General features: G+C 49.3%; 1 protein-coding gene across 2 annotated transcripts in view; it reads left to right on the top strand.

Annotated features, from left to right (window-relative positions):
- Window positions 1–22,161, top strand: part of ASTN2 (astrotactin 2) — a 1,019,535-nt gene that overhangs the window by 205,091 nt on the left and 792,283 nt on the right. The window lies entirely within an intron of this gene.

Raw genomic sequence — 22,161 nt, 5'->3', positions numbered from 1 at the left:
CATGCAAAATTGCCTGCTCTGTGTACAACAGGTCCGCATTCTGGAATGGCAACAGTTGGCTGGATTTCAGTAGCAGATGGGCCTTCAGAAAGGTCACGTGTGCTCTCGTTGCCCACCGTCGCCACCACTCCCCACCGTCCCTTTTATTGTATCCTGCTCCCTCCGCTATCCACATTCTCTGTAAGTATTTGTGTTTAGGCCCCTTCTTCACAAGATACCCACTGCTTGAAGTCATACAAAAGTCAAAATGACCTCTAGCGTGCATGAAACTGGATGGATCCTTTAGCAGGTACTCCTCGCTGATAGAAGTGCAGCTGTCAGAGTTTCTTCCAGCTGAAAATGTACCCGGACGAATCCATTAGAGAGAACTCGTGAGTCACGCAGACTCTGAGGACCTACTGTGTCAACCCTGCAAAGCATCAAAAGGACACAGTCACCTCCATGCAGTTTTGTTTACTGGACTTGGTTCATGTCAGAGCTGAAGGCCCCACTGGTTTTGAATGGCCTTAGGCTCAGAAAGAGCAGCTGGCATAGAGCGAATTGTCCTTTTCTCCCTCTCATCTGGAGTGGCTCTTTCACAGTGGACAAAGGGCCGCCCAGAAAGGCTCAGATGGGAAGAAGTATAACTGGGACTCAGGCAGTCGAGGAGCAAGCCTGGGCCTTGTGCTAAAGCCTTGTGATATGCGGAAAACAAGGGTTGAACAGTGGCCGCTGGGAGGCAAGTTCCATCCTGACTTCCATCCCTGAAGTGCTAAATGAGTTTGGGCAAAGCCTTTCCTTTTGTGGACTTTAGACTCCCATTTGCAAAACTGGGCTTAGACTGGATAAGCTCTTTTAGAAATTGTTATTCTAGAGAGAGACCTGGTTCATGAGTGACAGAGGGGCAGGTCTCTAAGCCGCACGGCTAAGGGCAGTTCAGGCGTCTGCTCTGAATTTACCACGACCACCCTGGATGATTCTCACTGCCTCGTCTTTTGGCTGTCTGCTGTCAGGCTTCGTATTATATCCCTCCCTCTCTCGGCTCCAACCACCCACAGCCTCACATTCTGGGAACGTGCCATGCCTAAGCCAGGAAGGGCATTGCTTCAGCCTCTGACGTCCTTGCCTTTATCCTGGCAAGAATCTACTCTTCAAGACTCCGTCCCTCTTCTTTGAAAACTCCCCCGTCCCCCTCCACCCTTGTACACACAGCCACACCCAAAGTTGCCTGGCTTTGAGATTCAAATCCCAGCTCAGCCTCCTACCAAGAGTGTCCCACAGTTTTTGAGAATGGCAGGGCCAGGAATCCAGTGTCCCCAATTCTTCCCCCCAAGTTTCTGAAGCTCCCACTTTACCAGCGGCTCATCTTAGTCACCACTGTGACCATAGGCCAGATTACTTGACCTCTCTCAACTTCATATCCAGAAAAGATGGATAAAAATAGTAGTCAGCTCATAATGTTGAGAGGGTTAGCGGGTAATCCTACCAACTGTGTGATCCCGTGCCTGGCGGCTGGTCTGAGCACTTTGGATGTTTGCTTTAAATGTACAGAGAGGGCTGCACTCATATTTGTGTTCAGTTACAGCCCAAGCCTGAGCCCAGCACAGAGGGGGCAGACTCTTCAGGAGTCTTGGGACTTGAGGTTTGGGCCCTGGCTGCTGTGTGAGCTCTGTGATTTGGGGCAGGAAGCTTAACTTCTGGGAGCCTCACTCTTGCCTTCTAAGCAGAGGGAACGGTCCTGCCTGGCCTTCAGACAGCTGCTGTCTGCAATGCTCACTGGAGCTGATAAATGGGAGTGAGGTGGGGTGGGGACGTCCCCTGAAACAGGAGGGAACGCTCTGCAGACGTGAGCTCTTGATTACCGTTCCTCACGCTGACAATGTCTTTTCTCCGGCGGCAGCCGGGAGCCACTTGCTGCCCAACCACGGAGGCCCAGATGTTGTCAACATCTGTCTGCTTCTCCAGGCCTCTTATAAAGAGAGGAGGAGCAAAGCGGGGAGGGAGGATCACATGCTGGAGGCTGTGTGGGCGGTTTCCCTAACTCCTCCCGCCGCCCCGCCTGACTGCCCTCCCCAGGGAGGAGGGGCCGCTTCTCATTGGGCTCTGGGCTCCCAGTGTCCCGCCCAGGCCAGCGTCTGGCTTCAGGGAACACTGGGGGACTTGATGCAGACGACTCAGTGCTGCCTTTTTTTTTTTTTTTTAAGTAATATTTTATTTGGCTTCCCTGATAGCTCAGTTGGTAAAGAATCCACTTGCAGTACAGGAGATCCGGGTTCGATTCCTGGGTTGGGAAGATCCCCTGGAGAAGGGATAGGCTACTCACTCCAGTATTTGGGGGCTTCCCTTGTGGCTCAGCTGGTAAAGAACCCGCCTGCAATGCGGGAGACCTGGGTTTGATCCCTAGGTTGGCAAGATCCCCTGGAGAAGAGAACGGCTACCCACTCCAGCATTCTGGCCTGGAGAATTCCATGGACGGTATAGTCCATGGGATCGCAAAGAGTCAGACACGACTTTTATTTTTACTTACTTACTTATTTTTGGCTTTGCTGGGTCTCGTTGCGACAGCTGGGCGCTCCTCTTTAGTTGCGGCGTGCCGGCTCAGTGCGACGGCGCCTCTTGTTGTAGAACACGGGCTGGAGGCTATGTGGGCTTCTGTAGTTGCCCACCCGGGCTCAGCAGTTGCAATTCCCAGGCTCTAGAGCACAAGCTCAGTAGCTGTGGTGCACAGGCTTAGTTGCTCCACAGAATGTGGCATCTTCCCAGACCAGGGATCTGGTGTCTTCTGCTTTGGCAGGCGGATTTTTCACCACTGAGCCACTTGGGAAGTGCCTCAGTGCTGCCTCTAGGATCAGCCAAGGTTAGCAGAGCCTCTCTGTTAACCCCGTAGAAAGATGGTGAGCCTGGGATTCGGGAATCCTGTGGCTGCGGCATGCGGCTGTGTGACCTCAGGCAAGGCAGATACCCACTCTGGGCCTCAGTCAAGTGATGCATCTAAGGTTCCACAAAAAAGCGTTCCCTCCCTGATGGATCCTTGAGTTTTGTGGAACATCTTACATCTGGGAGAGAGTGGAAGTTCAGTATCTGTGTGTGAATAGAGAGTTTTCCCCCTTTAAGTTTCTTTCTGTTTTGGAGAGTGGCAGCTTGGCAATGTGGAGAATAATAGCCAGCGCTGCTGAGCACCAGGGCCTTCAGCCACTTTAGCACATTTAGTTCTTACAGCAGTCCTTCCAGGTGGACACCTTGTTTCTCTACTGAATAAGAATCAGAGAAGAACATTAGTCTCTTAAGTCACACAGCTCATCAGAGAGAGAGAGAGAGTCATTCAGAATTTTTTTCCAAAGTATGCCTCCAAGAAGTAATGAGTCTTTCATCCCTGAAGAAAAGATTCAACAACAGGCTGGGCCAGAGCTGGGATGTTGACAGTGGCCTTCTCCGTTCATAGACTCATAAGATGTCCATCCCTAGGAGGACCCTCACAGACCACCGGGCACATCCCCTCTTTCATAGGTGAGGCTCTGAGAAGAGCAGAGGCTTGACCTGCATCACTCACAGGCCTCCCAGAGTCAGGCTGACCTGGGTTTGGGCTCTATCTGTCACCTACATCCCTGACATCTGTCTGTCCTTCAGTGCGGGCTTGCAGGGGAGCCCAGCCCCAGTTCCCAGGCCGTAGACGCACAGGGCTGGGCCAGGGTACCGAGGGGATACCTGTGAACCAGTGGTCCTCTGCCCAGAGCCCATGGGAATGTGCCTCTCCCTTCCCTTCCTGCTCTGGGTGGGGATGAGAGTATCTTTGCTAAAATACCTCTTTGCTCCCTCTTGGGAGTGAAGTCGCTTAGTCATGTCCAACTCCTTGTGACCCCATGGACCGTAGCCTGCTAGGCTCCTCCATCCATGGGATGCTCCAGGCAGGAATACCGGAGTGGGTTGCCATTTCCTCCTCTAGGGGATCTTCCTGACACGGGGATCGGACCTCGGGTCTCATGCACGGCAGGCAGAGTCTTCACTGCCTGAGCCACCATGGGCTCCTTTAGGGAGTGGGGTGCGGGAACTGGCAGCTTGTGAGATGGTGAGCTTTCACTTTGCCGCCTTCCCAAAGCCGTGAGCAGGGGCAGCCCTTGCCTGGGCTCCCTGGGAAACATGACTGCCTGTCTCCACTGAGTGCTGGAGGGGGAGGCCTGGCACCCCCATATCCTCTCTGACACCCTCTGCTGCAGATGGGCACACAGGAGAGCCAGGTGGGTCACAGCCTGGCACAGCAGCGGTGGAGCTTGACCTTCACAGCTAATTGGCCTCAGTGACCAAACCTTGAACAAATTCCCTTCTAACCACCTTCAACAAATTGCCTCCTCCCTCTGAGGCTCCATCTGGGAGAAGAGGATGATGATAGAAGCCTCTTCACGAATTTGTAAGGATTAAGTGAAATAGTGTAGGTAAAGTGAGGAAGGCAGGGCCCGCTAGGGAGAAGGTGCCCGACAGCACTGGTCTCCCTGCCTCCGTGGTTCAGGGATTGCTCTGCAGTCCCTCATCTGAGGCCAGCAATAAACCGGTGTCTGCCTCAAAAGGAAAATATCAGCTGTCTCCACTTTGTTTGCTTTTGGGGGCTAACTCTTCTTACTGTTCTTTTGCCTAATATTTATGTAGACTTATGAGATGCCAGGGGCTTCCCAACTGGCTCAGTGGTTAAAAAAAAAAAAAGAGAGAGAGAGAGAGAGAAAAGAAACTCACCTGCTAATGCAGCAGATATAAGAGACACTGGTCCGATCCCTGGGTTGAGAAGATCCCCTGCAGGAGGCCATGGCAGCCCCCTCAGTATTTTTGCCTGGAGAATCCCACGGACAGAGGAGCCTGGTGGGTTACAGTCCATGGGATCAGAGTTGGAAACGATTGAAGTGACTTAGCACACATGCACGCATGAGGTGTCAGACACTGGACCTGGACCTATAGTAACTCACCTTTGTCTCCCAACACATCCATGAGGTTCACCGTATTTATTTAACAGGTGAGGACACTGAGGCAGAGAGAAGTCGCCCCTTGTGTGGGGTCAATGGAAGAGCTGAGAGTCCAGGGCTCACTGTATTGTACTGGATTTCAAAGCCTGAGATTCACCCATTATCTTGTCTATTGTCAAGCCCCCGCTGTGTGTTGGGCATTGTTTCAGGCACCAGAGATATCAAATAGTGAACAGATAACACCCCTGCTCCCACAGAGCTTCCAGTCCAACTCAGAGGGAGATTCAAGTGTCAGAGCCAGCCCCCCAGGAGCCCACATCCTGACCCGAGTCCTCTCACCTTTGCTCATGACATTTTGGGGCAAATCAACCAGCCAGCAGGCTGGCGGCATTCTTTCCTTTGCTCGACCACTGTTGCCTTCTCCCCAGCTCACTGCTTGCAGCCCAGGACAGCCGCCTTGGCACCTCCCCAGGGTGGTGGCAAGCACAGAGCTCAGTTGGCACTGCTTCAGGACTGTGGTCGTCTGCAGGGGCACTCAGCCCCTCCTCCACACTTCTCTCTCTTATCCGGAAACATACTCTTCACGTTTTGGTAATGATGGGAGGCGGTGCGGAGTGTGAGATCCTATCAGAATTGGGGTTATTTATGAGCTCTACCACACTGTTGCCCTGGTCCTCAGGGAGCTTACTTGGCTACCATGTGCCTCGGTTTTGGAGTATGCGTAACGGGACCCATTAAACCCACATCACACCTACATTGCCCAGTTCCCAAGATTGAGAGGCCCGTAACTGGAGGACCCAGGGCCTGCCTTTAGTTGCCTAGAAATATGATTTGATCATCTTCCTCATAATAAAATTGGTTCCAAGAAATATTTCTCTCCCCATTTCAGAGGGCTGCAGGGCTGGGGCCAGAGGAGGGGAATGAGTGCTCCACTCATCTTGTGTGCAGAATTGAAAAGGTTGCCCACAAATCTCAGGAATGCATTCATTTTGATTTTCTAAAATATCTTACTAAAATATGGTTTATCCTGATTACTACGTTTTCGGCATCCCTTTACATTTTGCTTGTAAGGCAAGTGCCTCCCTCGCCTTGCCTGTCCCCAGCCGTGCAGTGCTCAGCTAGATGCCCAGATGAGGGAGGGCGGCTGGGAGAGGCTTTTAAACCTAAGTGCTGTGCGGTTGACACAATTTTGTTGCCATGGTGGTGGTTTATATTGTTTGCTTGTAGTTACAGTAGCGTGCTTTTAGATGGGAAGAGATTTTCCTGGAGGGTAGAAGAAACCCTCCCAGATTTTCCACTGAATCTTACAGGTCTGGATTCTGATCATGGATCTGCCGCAGACACATTTTGTGACCTGGAGCCAGTGACATAATCATACGTGAAAAATGAGAATATTAGCACAATCCTCAGATCCCCTGTGAAGATTTAGTGCAATTAATTTGTCGATGTCGATGAATGTCTTAATATTTCCCTTCACAACATGAAAGTGTACTTTTTTCTGATTCTGTTCCCTGGAACCCTAGAAATTTCAGACTCCCAACCTCAACTTGAACTGGAAGAGTTCTTATTTTTTATGGGTTTTTTTTTTTCTATAAATTAGTGACCAATTAAGATTTGTTTAAAAAGGAGACTGTTCCGATGCGGTTATAATAATGTTGGCTAACGTGAAGGTCTCTGAGTTCCTTTCTTTTCTGACGGTTGGTAAGCGAGCTTCTGGTTTAGAAAGGGGAGAGCGTTTGCCGCCGCTGCGTTTCTCTGCAGCCCCTGCCGAGCACGGCATGAGGATGGCATGAGACAGGTGGCCAGATCAGCAGAATTTCGCCAGCACTAGGAGACTGGGTGGAGAAAGGGGACGTGGGGGCAGGGGCAGTGGGCTCCACGCCAGGCATGTCTGTATGGTCTCTGCTGAGTTGTAAGTCTGACCCTCCAACCCTGACATCACCTCTCCCTGCCCACAGCTTCCTTTGCAGCCTGGTTGCAGGTGGCTGGGTACCACTGCCGCCTTCTCTGATCTGGGGCAAGAGGGGTGGCCCTGCCTCTTGCCCTCTGCCCGTTACTTCTCCTATAACCCTCCTTCCTGCTGCCTAGCTCTCAGCACTGCAAAGACACCTTCTGTTACCGAGAGTCCATCAGCACTTTAGCAGAGAGCTATTGCTCCGAATGGAATCCTATAGGGAAGGAGGGGTCTCCAGTTCGCAAACAGATAGAAGAAGCGCTTTGTAACAGTGGAGTCCTCTCATATGCACTTTTCATTTGCATGCATTAACCTATATATGTTTTGTGACAAGAGATACAGACAGAAATCTAAGAAGTTAGGTCATTTTCTCCCTCTTACACTCAGCGAGCATCTATGATCCAGAATGAAACTAGGAAGGGAAACACGAAACTGTTGTCTTCCTAGGTCAGTCTCAGCGTCCACTACTCCGTCAGTGTGGCTGTGCCCTGTGTGGTTCTAAATTCAAGCCAATTATTTCAGGTGCTGAGTCAGATAAACAGTAACAGGGACATTTCAGCTCGGTTGCGAAGGATGAGCAGAGATGTATTTAGTAGGTTTCCATCTTTCTAATGCAGCGAGAGCTTTGAGAGTAAGTTTCACATCTCATGCATGGGTGTTACATACATACATATGCTTGTATGTAAATTGCAGTTAGTAATTCTCTTTTTTATGTATGATTTCATTGGTTGGCTTGTGGCTGTTCTGGGTCTTCACTGGCGCTCAGGCTTTGCTCTAGCTGCAGTGAGTGGGGGTTGCTCTCTAGCTGTGCTGTGCAGGCTTCTTGTTAAGGTGGCGTCTCTTGTTGTAGAGTGCAGGGCCTGTGGGCTTCAGTAGCTGCAGCTCCTGGACTCTAGGGCGCAGGCTCAGCAGTTGTGGCTCATGGGCCTAGTTACTCCATGGAACGTGGGACTTCCCCAGATCAGGAACTGAACCCGTGTCTGCTGCAGTGGCAAGCGGATTCTTTACCCCTGAGCCCAGCACTTAGTAATTTTCAGAGCCTCTTTGCATCCTTCTGCTTGGTTCTCCAAACCACCCGGGGAATCAGGGGAAATAAATCATTGTTGCCATTTGACTGGTGAAAAAAGAAGGTTGAGTGACTTGCCCAAAAATCTCATTAAGAGAATTAAGTTCTGGACTCCTGGCGTCTGCTGAGCATGATACCAGTTTAGGTCCAGCAGTTTTCCACAACATCCTGCTTCTGAGTGAGGACCAGTTGCTTGAGAGAAGCTGAAGACAGGGCATCCTTCCAGAATTTCGGCCCATCCCTGGTTTCCTCCGGAGTCCCGCTGGCAGCCTGCTCTCTGCCTCCCGGAATGGCATGCAGCCCTGAAGGCATGGAGGTGTGATGAGCAGGGGACCCTGGCCAAGCCTCTAGAATATTTGTGTGTTGGGAGCAAAAGGGGAGGAGCCCCAGAAACCAGCCACAGACAGTGGGAGGGAAGGAGTCATGCCAGAATTCCTCCCTATGTGGAAGAAAGGGACAACTACTCAGATCGAAAGTGCCCACTGAGAACCGAAAAGGAAAGAAAAACCAATAAAACAAGACTTTGCACCTAGTTGCACTGTAGAACAGTTTCAGAGCAGTGTGGGTAAAAGGCAGGGGGATGTAAAAGCTTTCAGAGAGAGAAAGAGAAATGCAGGAAAAAAAAGTTGCCTATAAAGGAAAGAGACAATAGAGTTGTTGGTGAATGTGGTGATCGTAATAGAGCAGTGTGCTGAGAACAGTCTACGGAGCGGGTGGCGGGGACCGGGCCGCCCAGTTTGTGGTGACCTTTATGGCCCCCTCGGGAACCACTAGCTCCAGCATCCTTGGAGGCTCAGGAGTAAGACGAGATTCGGAAACAGGGCCTTTCTCTGGGGCAGTCTCCTTCCACGTCCATTGTTCCTGTAGGGCGGTCTGGTTGGTTCAGAACGCACAGGGCTCTGGAGGGGCCAGGAATCCAGGCTCGTTGTGTTGAGCTGAGTTCAGCCCCTCCCCAGAATGGGAAGGAGGTGACTCTGCGACCTAGTCACTCAGTTGAGCTGCGTCCATTTCCTCTTTACACAGCTCCGGGCTGCTCCCACAGTCACCCTTCCAGCCTCAGGCTCTGGTTGCCCCCTGAATGATGTGTCTTCTTGGGTGGCTGGTTTGGGGGAACTGGCAGTGACCTGTTTAGGCTGGAGATGCTGGGATTTTAGGTCCCTGGACTTGAGCTAAGGACAGTGCGCACTCTTGGAAGCAGAGCTGAGGGTGGACCTTGGAAGGATATAGATACAAAATATCTTAGGGAGGGATTGGGGGAACAGCCCAGCCTGTGACAGCAGGGTCTCAGAGAACACGTGCTGAGGGGCTTCTTGCTCGCGGGGGAGGTAGGGGAGGTTATCAGTGTTTCGGGTGGGATGTTCCCGGAACAAGAAAGGAAAGCATCACCTCCCAGCCACCCTGCAGCCTGTGACCTGGGTTGCCCGAGTGTTGGCTGGGATGGAGAGCGTCCCCGAAGGAAGAACGACGGCTGAGAATAAGGCAGGAGGTGGCTGGCAATTCCCTCTGCTAACTTGGTGTACTCAGGAAGTGCTGGATCCTGTGTTTCTGAAAACTCGGGAGATGGAGTAGAAACTCAAAGAGGAGAGGGCGAATCGTCCCAGGTCAGTCCTAATGGGTGCAGGGAGAGCTCTGGGTTATTTTGCTCCCTGCCTCTGTTGTTGTTCAGACCAACCTCCTGCTGAGCTCCCCTCTTCTCCCTTCTCATTGGTTGGCATCTTGGGCTTGACCCTCTGCCCTTCGTAACTGCCTTTCCTGGGGTTTCATGATCAGGCCCAGTGGGAGATTGCCAGGCCATCACAGCCTGCCTTCCAGACAGCTAACAGCTCCATCCCCAGTGCTGGGAAACAGCGCCAAAAGAGTGTCTCCAAGAGACCCCTGGGGTGTGGCTCATAATAGGTTTGGAGGAAGGTTGGTGGGTAAGCGATGGAGACACTGGGGAGATTAGAAAGTCTCTGCATTTGCAGCTTTTTCTGTGACTTCAGTCACTCTCTGCCCGAGTTCTGCTGCCGTTGGGTTTCTTCCTTTTTCAACACTGATTTTCCTAAGCATTGGTACGTGTAAGTCAGTTTGCAGCACAGGAAGTTCTTTTATAAATTTGACTCTTAATGGAGTCTTTACATATAGAGGAAAAGGTGCCTGCTACTGGGATCTTTTTAAAGATGAGGAAACCGAGGCTCAGAAAGGTGAAGTGGTGGGCCCAGGGCTGTCCGGCTGCTCAGTGACAGTCTGGACCTGATGCTGCCCCCTGGATGTCCCTTTTCACTTAAGTCCTATTATGTCCATGCAGATGTAGCGCTGGGAATGGCAGATGGGTACAGCTCTCAGTTTGCTCTCTGTGGAAGGCGACTGTGCGTGAATAATTGGGTCGCACATCCTCTCACCTCTTTGCTTTTTGGTTCATTGTCTCCTGAGCATTTAAGAGTGAATAAATTATTAAACAGGCTTGCAGTGCAGACCAACTCCTTCTCTTTGCCCCTAAAGCAGGGAGAAGTAGCCAGACTGTAGTCCTGTTTGCCTTTTAATAACCCATAGAACAGTGTCCCTTCCCTAAACTCTAGGAGGGGATTATCGGCAGTGTGTGTCTGTGTGTGTGTGTGTGTGAATTCACTAAATATCTTCCAGTCTTCTAGCCCTAGGACAGGACTCAAAGATGATTTAGACCTGGCCCTTTCCATTTTGGGGCTTCCAGGACATTTGTGGAGTCATCTACCTACCTACTCATTTATCCCCTTATACATCGATCCACCCATCCATCCATCCATTCATCCATCCAAAAGATATTTAGTAAGCATCAACAAGTGCTCTTAGCACTGACAATGAAGTAAGAAACAATATGGAACAAGCAAAACCTTATGGAGGGTCTGTTCCATTAGAGCCATAAACAAACTTAACACGTTAATGTACAACAAAGGGGAGAGTAAGTGCTTTGAAGAAAGTTAAAGGAAGGAAAGGACAGAGATGCTCTGATGGACACAAGAGGGCGGAGTACCATCTACCAGGCGAGAAAAAGGAGGTCTTCACTGATGATACTATGTGCTATTTGCAGACCGGCATCTGTACCACACTTCCTTTCCCCACCCAAGATTTCTCAAGAAGCTGGCTCACGTGGGAAGCTCCCTCTACAAAAGTCAGTTTGCGTATATTAAGTATTGAACAGTTTGTCCCTAGCCTCCGGCATCCTTGCCAGTCTGAGCCCTTCGTTCAGCCTCAGAGGACTGGGTTGTTGGTTTACGGTTGGCATGATAATAGGAATCTCTCCATGGGATTTGTGTGTCTGAAACACATTCTCTATGAATGATGCTCTAAGCAAAGGACACAGGCTCCAGGTACCACCAACTGGAGGGGCAAACTGAAAGCTTTGGGATTGTTACAGACTTTGGATTCTGGAACAAGTGTGTGCCCCGCCTCTAACTGAGTCTACAACCTTGGCACAGTCACCTCTTGGATGCTGGCTTGCCTTGTCTGTTAAATGAGGAACACTTTGCTCACGAAGCTGCTATGGCCACCTTGTTAAAGAAAATTATGCACATGAGGACCAGTGAGCTTTCTGCAAACTTCCTCAGTTTGTAAGGGGACAGGGCTGGAGCTAGGATCTAAGTTTTCTGATTTCTTTCTCAAGGGAATTGTCCTCAAAATTTTTTAAACCACCGTTTATTGACCACTGGCTGTGTTCTAAACATTATCTTGAATCCGTCTTTGTACATTTGATGGTTTAATGCTCACCATAGCCCCGTTCTGTGAAGACTGCTCTGCTCAACTTTCCAGTGAGACCAAGGCTTAGAAAAGGACAGTGACCCACCCAAAAGTCCACAGCCAGTAGGTGAAAGCCCGGGAACCAGAACCTGGGGCCGTCACCTGCAGAGCCCGCGTGGTCAGCAGGCTGTATAGTCGGTTAGCTAGGCTTTCTGTCATGTTTTGGGTGTGACTGTACTCAGCAGGCCAGCCCACTCTTCCACCTTTGAACATGACTATAATTGGAATGGCAAGGGAGACTTTATTCACACCCCTTCTATGTTTTGCACTTAGAAGCTATCAAAACCTTTGCTTCCTACTATGTATCCTTCTGGAGTAGAGCTTATCAAACGGGACATTGCAATCATTATCTGCTCACTTATCTTATTTCCCCAAACTGACTGCAAGTTCTTGAGGCTTTATCTGTGTGTTCCCAAATCCAGGCAGAAGGTTTAGCACAGGGATGGAGCTTGACAATATTAGTAATAATAATTAAGCCAACAGCAGTCCTCTATTGAATGTATTTTAATAGGTCCCGGGCTGGATGACAGATTTTACATATATCACCTTACCTAATCTTCACCACAGCCCATTTTGGTGAATAGTATTATTTCACGTTAGAATTGTGAAAAACTGAGCCTCACTGAGAGAAGGCCACACTGCTAGAAAGTGGCGGAGTAAGAACTTGAACTTGGACCTGCCTGGTTCCAGACATGCCCTTCCCCTGGTGAATCAGTGAATGAGTGCATGGCTCCTCCATCGTTATCTGGGTTCATCTCTTTATGCTCGTGACTCAAAGAATAGGAAAAAAAAAATCAATCCTCTGAAAGATGCTTTCTGCCCCCCTCTCCATTCATCCATCTTCAGAATGGAATTTCCGACAGAACTTGAGAGGCCGTCCGAGGATGTGGAGAAGGATACTGATTTGTGCTAAATGCCTCCCATGAATTGTTTTCACTCCTCTCTCTCCCACACAAATGGAGACTTGCCAAACAGATGTAGGTATACGTCAGTCACCTACCCTCCGAGAGGCATTTGTAACGGATTCATTCATTAATTTTTCCAAGAAGTAATTGAAGCTCTGCTGTGTACCATGTACCATTCAAATTTATTCAGAAATAAATAAACCCTGGCCTTCCCTTCGCTGCCTCTCACTTGGAAATACAATCAACACGTAATGAGATCTACTCAGGATTGGACCCGGGGCTTGGTCTTGGGTATACAGAGTTGATTAAGGACGCTCTCCGGGGGCACTCAGGTGATGAGAGGGTAGTTGGCAGACAGAAGGAGGAGTCGCTGAGGGTCCTATCAGGTGACCGTTTAACAAGCCAGAGACTGCAGGTTCCACAAAGGCTTGTTGAGAACTCATGACCCAAGAATGGAGGTTTAAAGGACTAGACAAATCAGCAGGAGTTGGGCGGGGGAGGGGGGCTGTGGCAGCGCACAGGCGTTTCAGGCAGAGTGAACAGCGTGAGCGGAAGCACAGCTGTATGAGATAGTGCGAGGGACACTGGAGGCCTCACTGATGTAGTTAGTTTATGCTTATACAACTGAAACGTGAGCCAGGATGTCGTGATTATATATATATATATATATTTCACCTGGTCACAGATGCCGCCACGTTTGCCTTTTCCTTTCTGTTCTAGAATATTGGAGCTGGAAGGACTGTTAGACACCAGCTGATCTTATCTACTCTCCCCAAAACAGGGAGGGGCCATGGTCAAGGTTACACAGCTTGAAATCTGTAGAGCAGGGTGATCAGGAGAATTCTTTGGGAAACTGTACCGAGACTACCTCATACTTTAATGGAGGGAATTTGGCAGCTTCACTATTACCTTGTATCTATTTTTTTCAGGAAATAAGACCTTGCATTAATAACAAGGATTCTGATATTTCTTGAGACCCATAACTTGCAAACCATTATGCTCAGTATGTTCTATAATGCAGTTTCATGTAATCCTCCCCAAACCCTCTCAGTTAGGTGTTAGTAACCCAATTTACAGATGAGAAAACTGAGGAAGCGCAAGCAATGGACCAGACACTCACAGGAAAGATAGTACAGCCAAATCCATGTCTGTCTGGCTCAATGTCATTACTTTTCTCCTTGAATTGCTAAAGGGTTAAATGATCACTGAAGGTTTCTGATCCAGTCTAAAGATTATTAAGGAGATTAGAGCTGGATGGGGCGTGTGTTCCAAAAAGCTTCTGCATTTTCACTTTATTCCTTCGGCATTATCTTGGGAAATAAAATAGGGTTGCTAGTAGACACATTGTAAGTAGATGATTAGTTTAAAAGAAAAATTTCATTTTCTATACTGGGACCTCCTTAAATAGGTCACTCTATATCTGTCTAGAGGCAAAGAGATAACTTTACATAAATAAATCCAACTATAGATACATAAAGATAGGTCTCAGTGTATTTTTATACACATGAATACATAGGTACATGTATATAATATGTATATACAAACCTTTGATATACATTTATCCACTCCTGATTGTTGGCAGGCATAAACTTACTTCATTTGATTTTGTGCTGGGATCTTTCATAACCTTCTGGGCGCTTACCTAGGGAAGAGTTAACACAGATTCATCTCTAATGCAGTGACAGGATCCACGCCTCACTGTCATGTTGCACTCTCTCTCTCTCTCCCCTTCCTGCCAATCAAACCCCAGGTCTTTCCGTGCCATGGTGTATCTTATTTCTACCCCATTAGCTAACTGCTCACTTCAGCTGCCCTAATCTCAGGTCTTATCATCTTTCCCTGAGGCCAGGCCTTCTTCCATCTCTGCACATTATTGAAAGAGGCAATTCTCTGTTGTTTCTGGCCATCCTATAAGCATCCATGTAGGATGCTGACAGCTTTCCTAGCCTCTACCATTAAATGCCAGTCATACCTTTTACCCAGTTGTGACAACCAAAAATGTGCCCATTACCAGGTGTCTCTTGCAGGGCAAAATTGCCCCCCAGTCCAGGTCCTAGACGATTATGAATTGCTAACTCACTGGTCTCCCAGGTTCTAACCTCCCCACACAGTGTGATCGTGCCACTCTGTTGCTGAAAAAAAACAAGTCTTGGGTCCTTAATGCCTAAAGACTAATCAGGCCTTTGGCAAGGTGGTTCTGATGTATGTCATCATCTTATTCTCCTCAACGCCCCGTGGCCGTCCCCAGTCTGTGAGAGAACGGGCCTGCAGTCCTCCTGGAAGCAGCCCCGCTGGGAGGCCTTGTCACATGCATTTGCCACCGTGTTGTGTGTTCTCAAGCAAGTCTGTCTCCTGAGCCTCTGCTTTGCCATCTGTGCTATGGGTATAATCATCTCACCGGTAGGGGAGCTTGAGCGTCAGTAACTCTAAGACAAGGTAGGGAATGCTAAAGCTCTAATACAAGCCAGAAAATGCTGAAGTTCCTCAAGTGAGGGTTGAGACGAAGTATTCTGGGGATTCAGAAGGTAGAGCAATTCCTTCTGGCTAAGGCTGCAGATGGGGAAACCCCCGAGGAGTTCCCCACGGAGAGTATATTGGAGGCACCCATGAAGCCTGCCCGGTATGTCAGCTTACAGATGTGGAGGTGAGGAATAGCAATGAGAGCAACCTTTCAGGCAGAGGAGATCCCAGAGCACTGAACAGGAACAGTGAGTTCGAATACTCGGCCTGGTGCCTGCCCTACGGTTGGCACTTGGCAGAGTTGGGGGCACTGATGGGGGAAGCGCACTTTTTGAGAAGGGTGTCTCAAAGCCATACATTTTGAGATTTAAGTAGTTGATGAGCGTGAACTGCAGGACTTCCCAGCTCACTCGGTGGGGAGGGTCCTTGTTTCCAGCCGTGCCTTAGTCATAACAGAAGATGGGTTGAGAACAGTGAGGGAGGCGGAATAAAGCCTGGGAGGCCGCTCAGGCTGCATTGACATGCTGAAAGGCACTCGTGATGCAGGCATAGAATGGAGAGAAAGAACGTTTGGAGAAAGAAACTATTTTGTAGATCAAGCTATCAGGAGCCATGATTTCTTAGCAGCTTTGGGAAGTGCTGGCTGCATATTTTGCCTCCAAAGCCCATTTCAGGATGTTCTGTGATCTTGGGCAAGTCACTTTCACTCTCTGAGCCTGTTTCCTCATCTGTAGCACTAGGAGTTTGGACTGTTTTCTTATAATCCCTCCAGTTTATGCGCAGTCTGAAGCCTGGAAGAAGACTTCCCAGAGAACTTGAAGGCCCAGCCCCTTTGCTAATTAGCTGCCACTCGGCGTATGGCCAGGAGAACCCCCAGTGGGTCAGCAGGCCTCAGCCATGTTGGGGTTAGCTGTTGGGACCAGACACAAGTGACGGGAAGGGAAGGACATTACTTGGGAGAATATGCATGTTCACAGCTCCGAGGATTAAAGGCCCGTGTTCTTATCACCGCCAAACAGAGTATTATAAATCCAGTCTTAGAATACCAAATCCTTTTGCGGCTTGGCCGTTGTGAGGGAATATTAAAAAGGCCGAAGACAGAAATAATCAGTTTCCGAATGACACATTGTCAAATAAAGCATTTCTCACATTATCTTTTTCTTTCCTTTCTCTGGCTCCTTCTCCTGTGCCTGGATATTTTAACAGGAAAAATAGATTAAAATGGGGGCAGGCTCTATGGAGTTCTAAGTTTGACTTTTCAGAAGGCTCTCTCAGCGGGGCAGTTTTGAGGGTGGTTTGAATGTTTCACCTCTGTGTGTTTTTCGATGTTTGATATCGTGTATGTAAGCAAACCAGCTGGAGGCTTGAGCACTGGGATAAAGGCAGAGCCGCAAGGAGGGGCCGGCCCAGGTCTGATAAGGTGTCCTCTGGACACTGAAGTCAGAGCTGGTGCTGGGGCGGCCAGATTTACATTCCTCTGGCGAAGCCAGAGCAAGTTTTAGGCTTCTGGGTGTTCATTAAGCACCTTCCTGGGCCAAGCTCTACATTTTAGGCTGGATAAATGAAAGCTTAGAAACTCCAGTGGGAAAATGGTCAACCAGCCTGTTAGGTTGTAGCAGTGGATCCGGATAACTGACAGCCATGGGATTTGAGCAGGAGGAGGGCACAACCTCATCCCAGCTTGCAGAGGCAAAGATGCTCCCTGAGGAGGTACTGGCCAAGCTGAGACGGCTGGGTGCATTGAGATGAGCAGATGAAGATGAGAGTATCTGTTTCCCAGGCTGTCATAGCTATCACCATACACTGGGTTTGGGGGCAGGTGCTTAAAACAATGGGAATTTTTTCTCTTGGGGTTCAGGAGGCCAGAAGCCCCAGATCAAGATGGCATTGAGGTCTGCTCATTTGGAGGGTCTGAGGGAGAATCTGAGAATCTGTCCCATGCCTCCCAGTAGCTTCTGATGGTTGCGAGCAATCTTTGGTTTTCCTTAGCTCATAAAGGCATCCAGCCAGGCTCTGTCTCTATCACTATATGGCTGTGTGTGTGTGTGTGTGTGTGTGTGTGTGTGTGTGTGTCCGTCCCTTCCTTCCTTTTTTAAAACTTTTAATTTTATTTTAGAGTATAGCCAATTAACAATGTCGTGATGATAGTTTCAGGTGCACAGCAGTGACTCAGCCAAACCTATGCGTGTATCCATTCTCTCCCAACTCCCTTCCCATCCAGACTGCTGCATAACGTTGAGCAGGGTCCCCTGTGCTATTCAGTAGGCCCTTGCTCCTTCCTTCCTATAAGGATACCAGTCCCTGGATTTAGGGCCCACCCAGTCCAGTATGCCCTCATCTCAACTAATCACAAATGCAAAGACCCTATTTCCAAGTAAAACCGCTTTCTGCAGTTCCGACTGGGAACCGCTACAGGGAATGAGTGACTGAAGTGCTCTGGACTGAGGGAGAAGCCCTTGGAGAAGCTCTCAGAGCATCGCAGTCTGAGGGGACACTGACGACATAGTGCAGCTCCTGGACTGGATACGAGGTGGGATTTGGCGGTAGGGGAGGCTTGAGAAGGAAGCAGAGACCTAGACACGAAGGGACTTGGGTGCCAGGCTGGGGATGTGGGCATTATTCTGAGAGTGGGAGGGAGCAGAGTCAGGAAAGGGCTTCAAGCAAAGAGGAAGGGCTTGGAAGAACTGGATTTGGAATGGAGGCCTAGAGAAACTGCAGGGCCGAGGCCTGTGCTTATCAGTGGAGCCAGGCCTTTCATCCTAATCTTTCATTGTCTTATTTCATCCTTAGCCTTACTCGACCTTTCACATTGGGACCAACCAGCACATTTTGGAGGTGAGCCTGTTGTAGCTCAAGGAAGTAGACTGTCTTAGCCCGCTTGTCATGGCCAAGGGCAAGCAGGGACAGGGACCCCCACACTGGCCTGAATGCCCCAGCGATACCTGGTTACCCCATCACGTCAGTTTGCCTTTGACATCACCCACCCTCACCCATGCCTGGCTCCACTGAGAGAGCTGAGACCCAATGTCAGTAACAGCAGAAGAGAAGTGGGCAGATCCTGCTCTAGAGAGGCTTCTGGTAGGGAACGTTCCAGAACAAATGGAACACACACTCCTTCTCCCCTCTCTTTCCCACTTCCTGCCTGGCAGTTTAGTGAAATCTTCAGCCCCATAAGAAGAAGGTAAAAGTCATCACCCAAGGCTGTGCTTTTTGCAGTCTCACAGAAACTGACCCCTAACCAACAGACTGGGATTTTTATTTCTGGAACTTGCTGCTGCTTCTCCTATCTTGCTTGTCTCGGGCTGCCCTAGAGGGAACATAGTCCAAATCGGATTTGGCATCAGGTTGTCCCTGAGGCCACCAGGACCTCAGCTTGCCACCCCCTCGAGCCTCGGATTCTTCTTAACTTGCTTTCTAACAATCCACAGGCTTCTGCCTGTGTCCTCCTCTGCCTCCTCTGCCTCCTGCTCCCTGCTCACCCTGAAGCATTTTCTCCCCTGCTGGGGTCTGTGTTTGCTCTTGGCAGGCAGACTCGCTGGCGGGACACTCTGGCCCTGCTCCCCTTTCCAGCGACAGCTCCTGCCTTTGTTTGCTTGCCCTGAAGGAAGCCCGCCGGGAAGTGGGGGTCCAGACCCTCAGGAGTGGAAGAGCGCAGCGGCCTGGACCTGTCCTAGTGGATGCAGGTCGTAGTTTCTCCCTGACCCTGAGTTACTCTTCTGCTTTCTTTGGGTGGGACGTCCCACTAGGACAGAGGTGGCCACACGTTTCTCTTGCAACACTTTGCTTGTGCACAGTACACTTCAGTTTGCAAGGGCCGTCGCAGCACTGTCCAGATTTCATTTACACGACAGCCTTGTGGGCGCCACGAATGAGTGTCGTGGGTCTCCATGTGGTAGGCACTGAGCGCCACACGTCACATCCGTGAACTCACATCTAAACTCTCTGGATGAGGACACTTTTTACACAAGTTTGTGAATGAGAAAATTGTGATTCAGAGAGGTTCAGCCCTTTGTCCAAGATTGCCCAGTTTTTATGATAGCATAAGATTATAGAGAAGTCTTTCTGATCCCCAGCCTTTGGCCCTAACTGTGTGCTGTACTATTCAAAGTAGTACCAAGTCCATTTTACAGATGAGTGAACTGAGGGTCTGGAGGGCATTGAGGAAATTCGAGATCACACAGTGAGTGAACAAGGAAATTCAAGATCACGCGAGTGAACTTGAGTTGAGAACATTTTCCTGCATGCTCTGAGCCTAACCCACCACTCCTTTAGGGTCTAGGAAAGAAGGTATGGCTGCTCAGTGGTGCTAGAAACATTATCTGAGCTGCTACTGTGTCTTGGATGAGGCCCCCGGAGCCCTTTAGGAGCCCAGCCTGGGGGGTGTCTGTTTCAGTGGGTCAGTGGCACTGTGAGCCCTTGATCCCTGAAATTCTCTTTGGCCCAAGTTTTCACAGTGAAATCCTGATCTATAAGGGAAGCCATATGGCCATTAGATTAGCTGAGAGCTTAGCTGGTGGGAGCAAAGGTCAGGACAGGCTGGGGAATGAGGGGCAGGGAGCCTGTACCACAATAAGAGGGTTGGAGCCACTGGCTTGGGGTCACATCAAATGAGTTGGCAGATAATGAAGCTAAAGGCCCCAAGCTCAGCTTCCATCAAAGTGGAGTGAGGGAGGTGGGGGGTCTCCCTCTGCTGCCTCCTCTGGGGGTTCTCTGTGCTGGGAAATCTGTGTCTGAAGTTGCCCAGGTAAGTTGAGGAAGCAGAAGTGAGGCTGATTACGCCTTGAGCACCTGGCCCTTCCCACCCCAAGTAGAACTGTGAATCTATGATGAAGTTCAGCCACACTACCTGCATCAACAGCCTCCTGTCTTTGGGCCTCTTTCCTCACATAACATAGGACAGGGATACCTAACATGCACAGGTGTGAAGGTAAATGAGAGAGCATATCAAAGTGTTCAGCTTCCTTGGTGGCTCAGATGATAAAGTGTCTGCCTGCAGTGTGGGAGACCTGGGTTCAATCCCTGGGTTGGGAAGATCCCCTGGAGAAGGAAATGGCAACCCACTCCAGTACTCTTGCCTGGAGAATCTCATGGACAGAGGAGTCTGGTATGTTACAGTCCATGGGGGTTGCAAAGAGTCAGATATGACTGAGTAATTTCACTTTCACTTTTCACTTTCATTGGTAAGGGTTTGGGAATCCAAGACAAGTTTTGCAGAAATGCACATCCTGGGGCAGAGGTAATATCGTGTGTTATTTGTTCAGTTGTGTATGACTCTTTGTGGCCCCGTGGACTGTATATAGCCTGCCAGGCTCCTCTGTCTGTGGAATTCTCCAGGCAAGAATACTGGAGTGGATAGCCATTCTCTTCTTCAGGGGATCTTCCCAACCTAGGGATCAAACCTGGGTCTCCTACTTTGCAGGCAGATTCTTTACTGTCTGAGTCACAAGGGAAGACATCAGGGGCAAAAGGTCAATCATTCATTCATTCAGCATTACATATGTACTTCCTGAATGCTATTGACAATAGCAGTAGCTGTGAGCAGTTACATGTGCCTCACACAACACTAAATACTCTGTGGGCATCTCAGCCTTACAATGATCCATTGAGGTGCTACTGAGTACTGCCTTCATATAACCCACGAGGAAACCAAGGCTCTGAAAGGTAGTGACCTAGTGAAGGTCACGCAGCCTCTAAGTAGGAGAACCTGGACTAACGCCGTGTCACCCTGAGGTCAGCTCTTGGCCTCTGTGCCCGATACAAGAGTTCCCCGAGGTGCTTTATGAGCCGATCCAGCACTGCATGGGTGACCTGGGAGGGTTGTTGGGATTTGATGGGGGAAGAGAGCCAATATAATGTGATACAGTAATTGCCTGTGGACAGGTTAGTTAAGCCTCATCTTTCCCTGGTCAGTTTTGGTTCTGGGTCTGAGAAAAGGGCCACACACCCATAACTGGAGTGGGCAGAGTAGGGATGAAGGGCTCTGGGAGCAGGGAGGGTCTGCAGGGAGGGTTACAGAGAACGAAACATCTGAAGATGAGAAGGGATGAATGAGGCAAAATCAGAGTTTTCGCTGCAGAGGCTGCCTTGAAACGTGCCCACTGAATCCTGGATTTGCACACCGCATTTTCCCTCCCCTTCCTGGGGTTCCCTTTTTCTCTGTGCACCCTTACCATCTTTCTCACTTTTCCTTTCCTTCCCTTTGGGCTGTAGAATCACTGTGCAGTAGCCACTGGCTATGCAGTGAAGAGCTGGGTCCACCACATTTTGGCCTTTTATTCCCAGCTGGACCTAGGATCAAAGCCTGTGTGACTTTAAGCAATTATATAACCTCTGAACCACCTTTTCCTCATTTCATTTACGGAACGGAACTTACAATCCCGTATCACAGAGGATTGTCTTGAAGATTAAATAAAATAACATTAAAAATAGTAAGGGGCAGGTCCTCGGTTTTTTTTTGTATGAAGTGATAGGGTTCTTCTTGCCTCCTTTTTCTCTTCACTCATCTTTCTTATCATCTCTTCCCTCCACACTCCACCCTCTGTCTCTTGCGTTTCTTATCTCTGATGCAAAAAAACTGACAATACCACATCACACATGACTTCTAGACCTAGAGCAATCTCTATGATATGTTCTGCGGAGGAAAAAGGGGTGTGTTCTTATTTTTCTAGGGCTCCAGTGGTGCCACACACAGATTTTATGTACACTTGACAGATTGCACCCACCCACACACATAAATACATATACTTATAGCTTTGTTTGGTTTGTATATTTACTTCTTAGTTCTGACATCCAGAGAAACTTTCCTGGGGATCCCAGAGTAACTCATTGCCAGAGTCAAAACAGGGCTATCAGCCCATGCCTGTAGCCCTGGCCACCTCCGAGCCCACTCGCCACCCACTCCCCATGGAGGTGATGAATTCTAGCTTAGAGAACTGAAGGACTTGAAAAAAAGAATCATCATTTTTAGTCAATAGGACGGCTGAATCATTTTAGTAAATGATGTTCTTCTTAGCCTAAACAGGTATCCTTAACAGCAGTCATCTCCCCACCAAGATAATCTGTTCAGGGTTAGTTAACATCTGTCATCTTTGCTAG

The sequence above is a fragment of the Capra hircus genome, chromosome 8, assembly GCF_001704415.2.
Source record: "Capra hircus breed San Clemente chromosome 8, ASM170441v1, whole genome shotgun sequence".
In the NCBI taxonomy this organism is placed as follows: domain Eukaryota; kingdom Metazoa; phylum Chordata; class Mammalia; order Artiodactyla; family Bovidae; genus Capra; species Capra hircus.
This window is presented reverse-complemented; position numbering and strand designations above follow the sequence as displayed.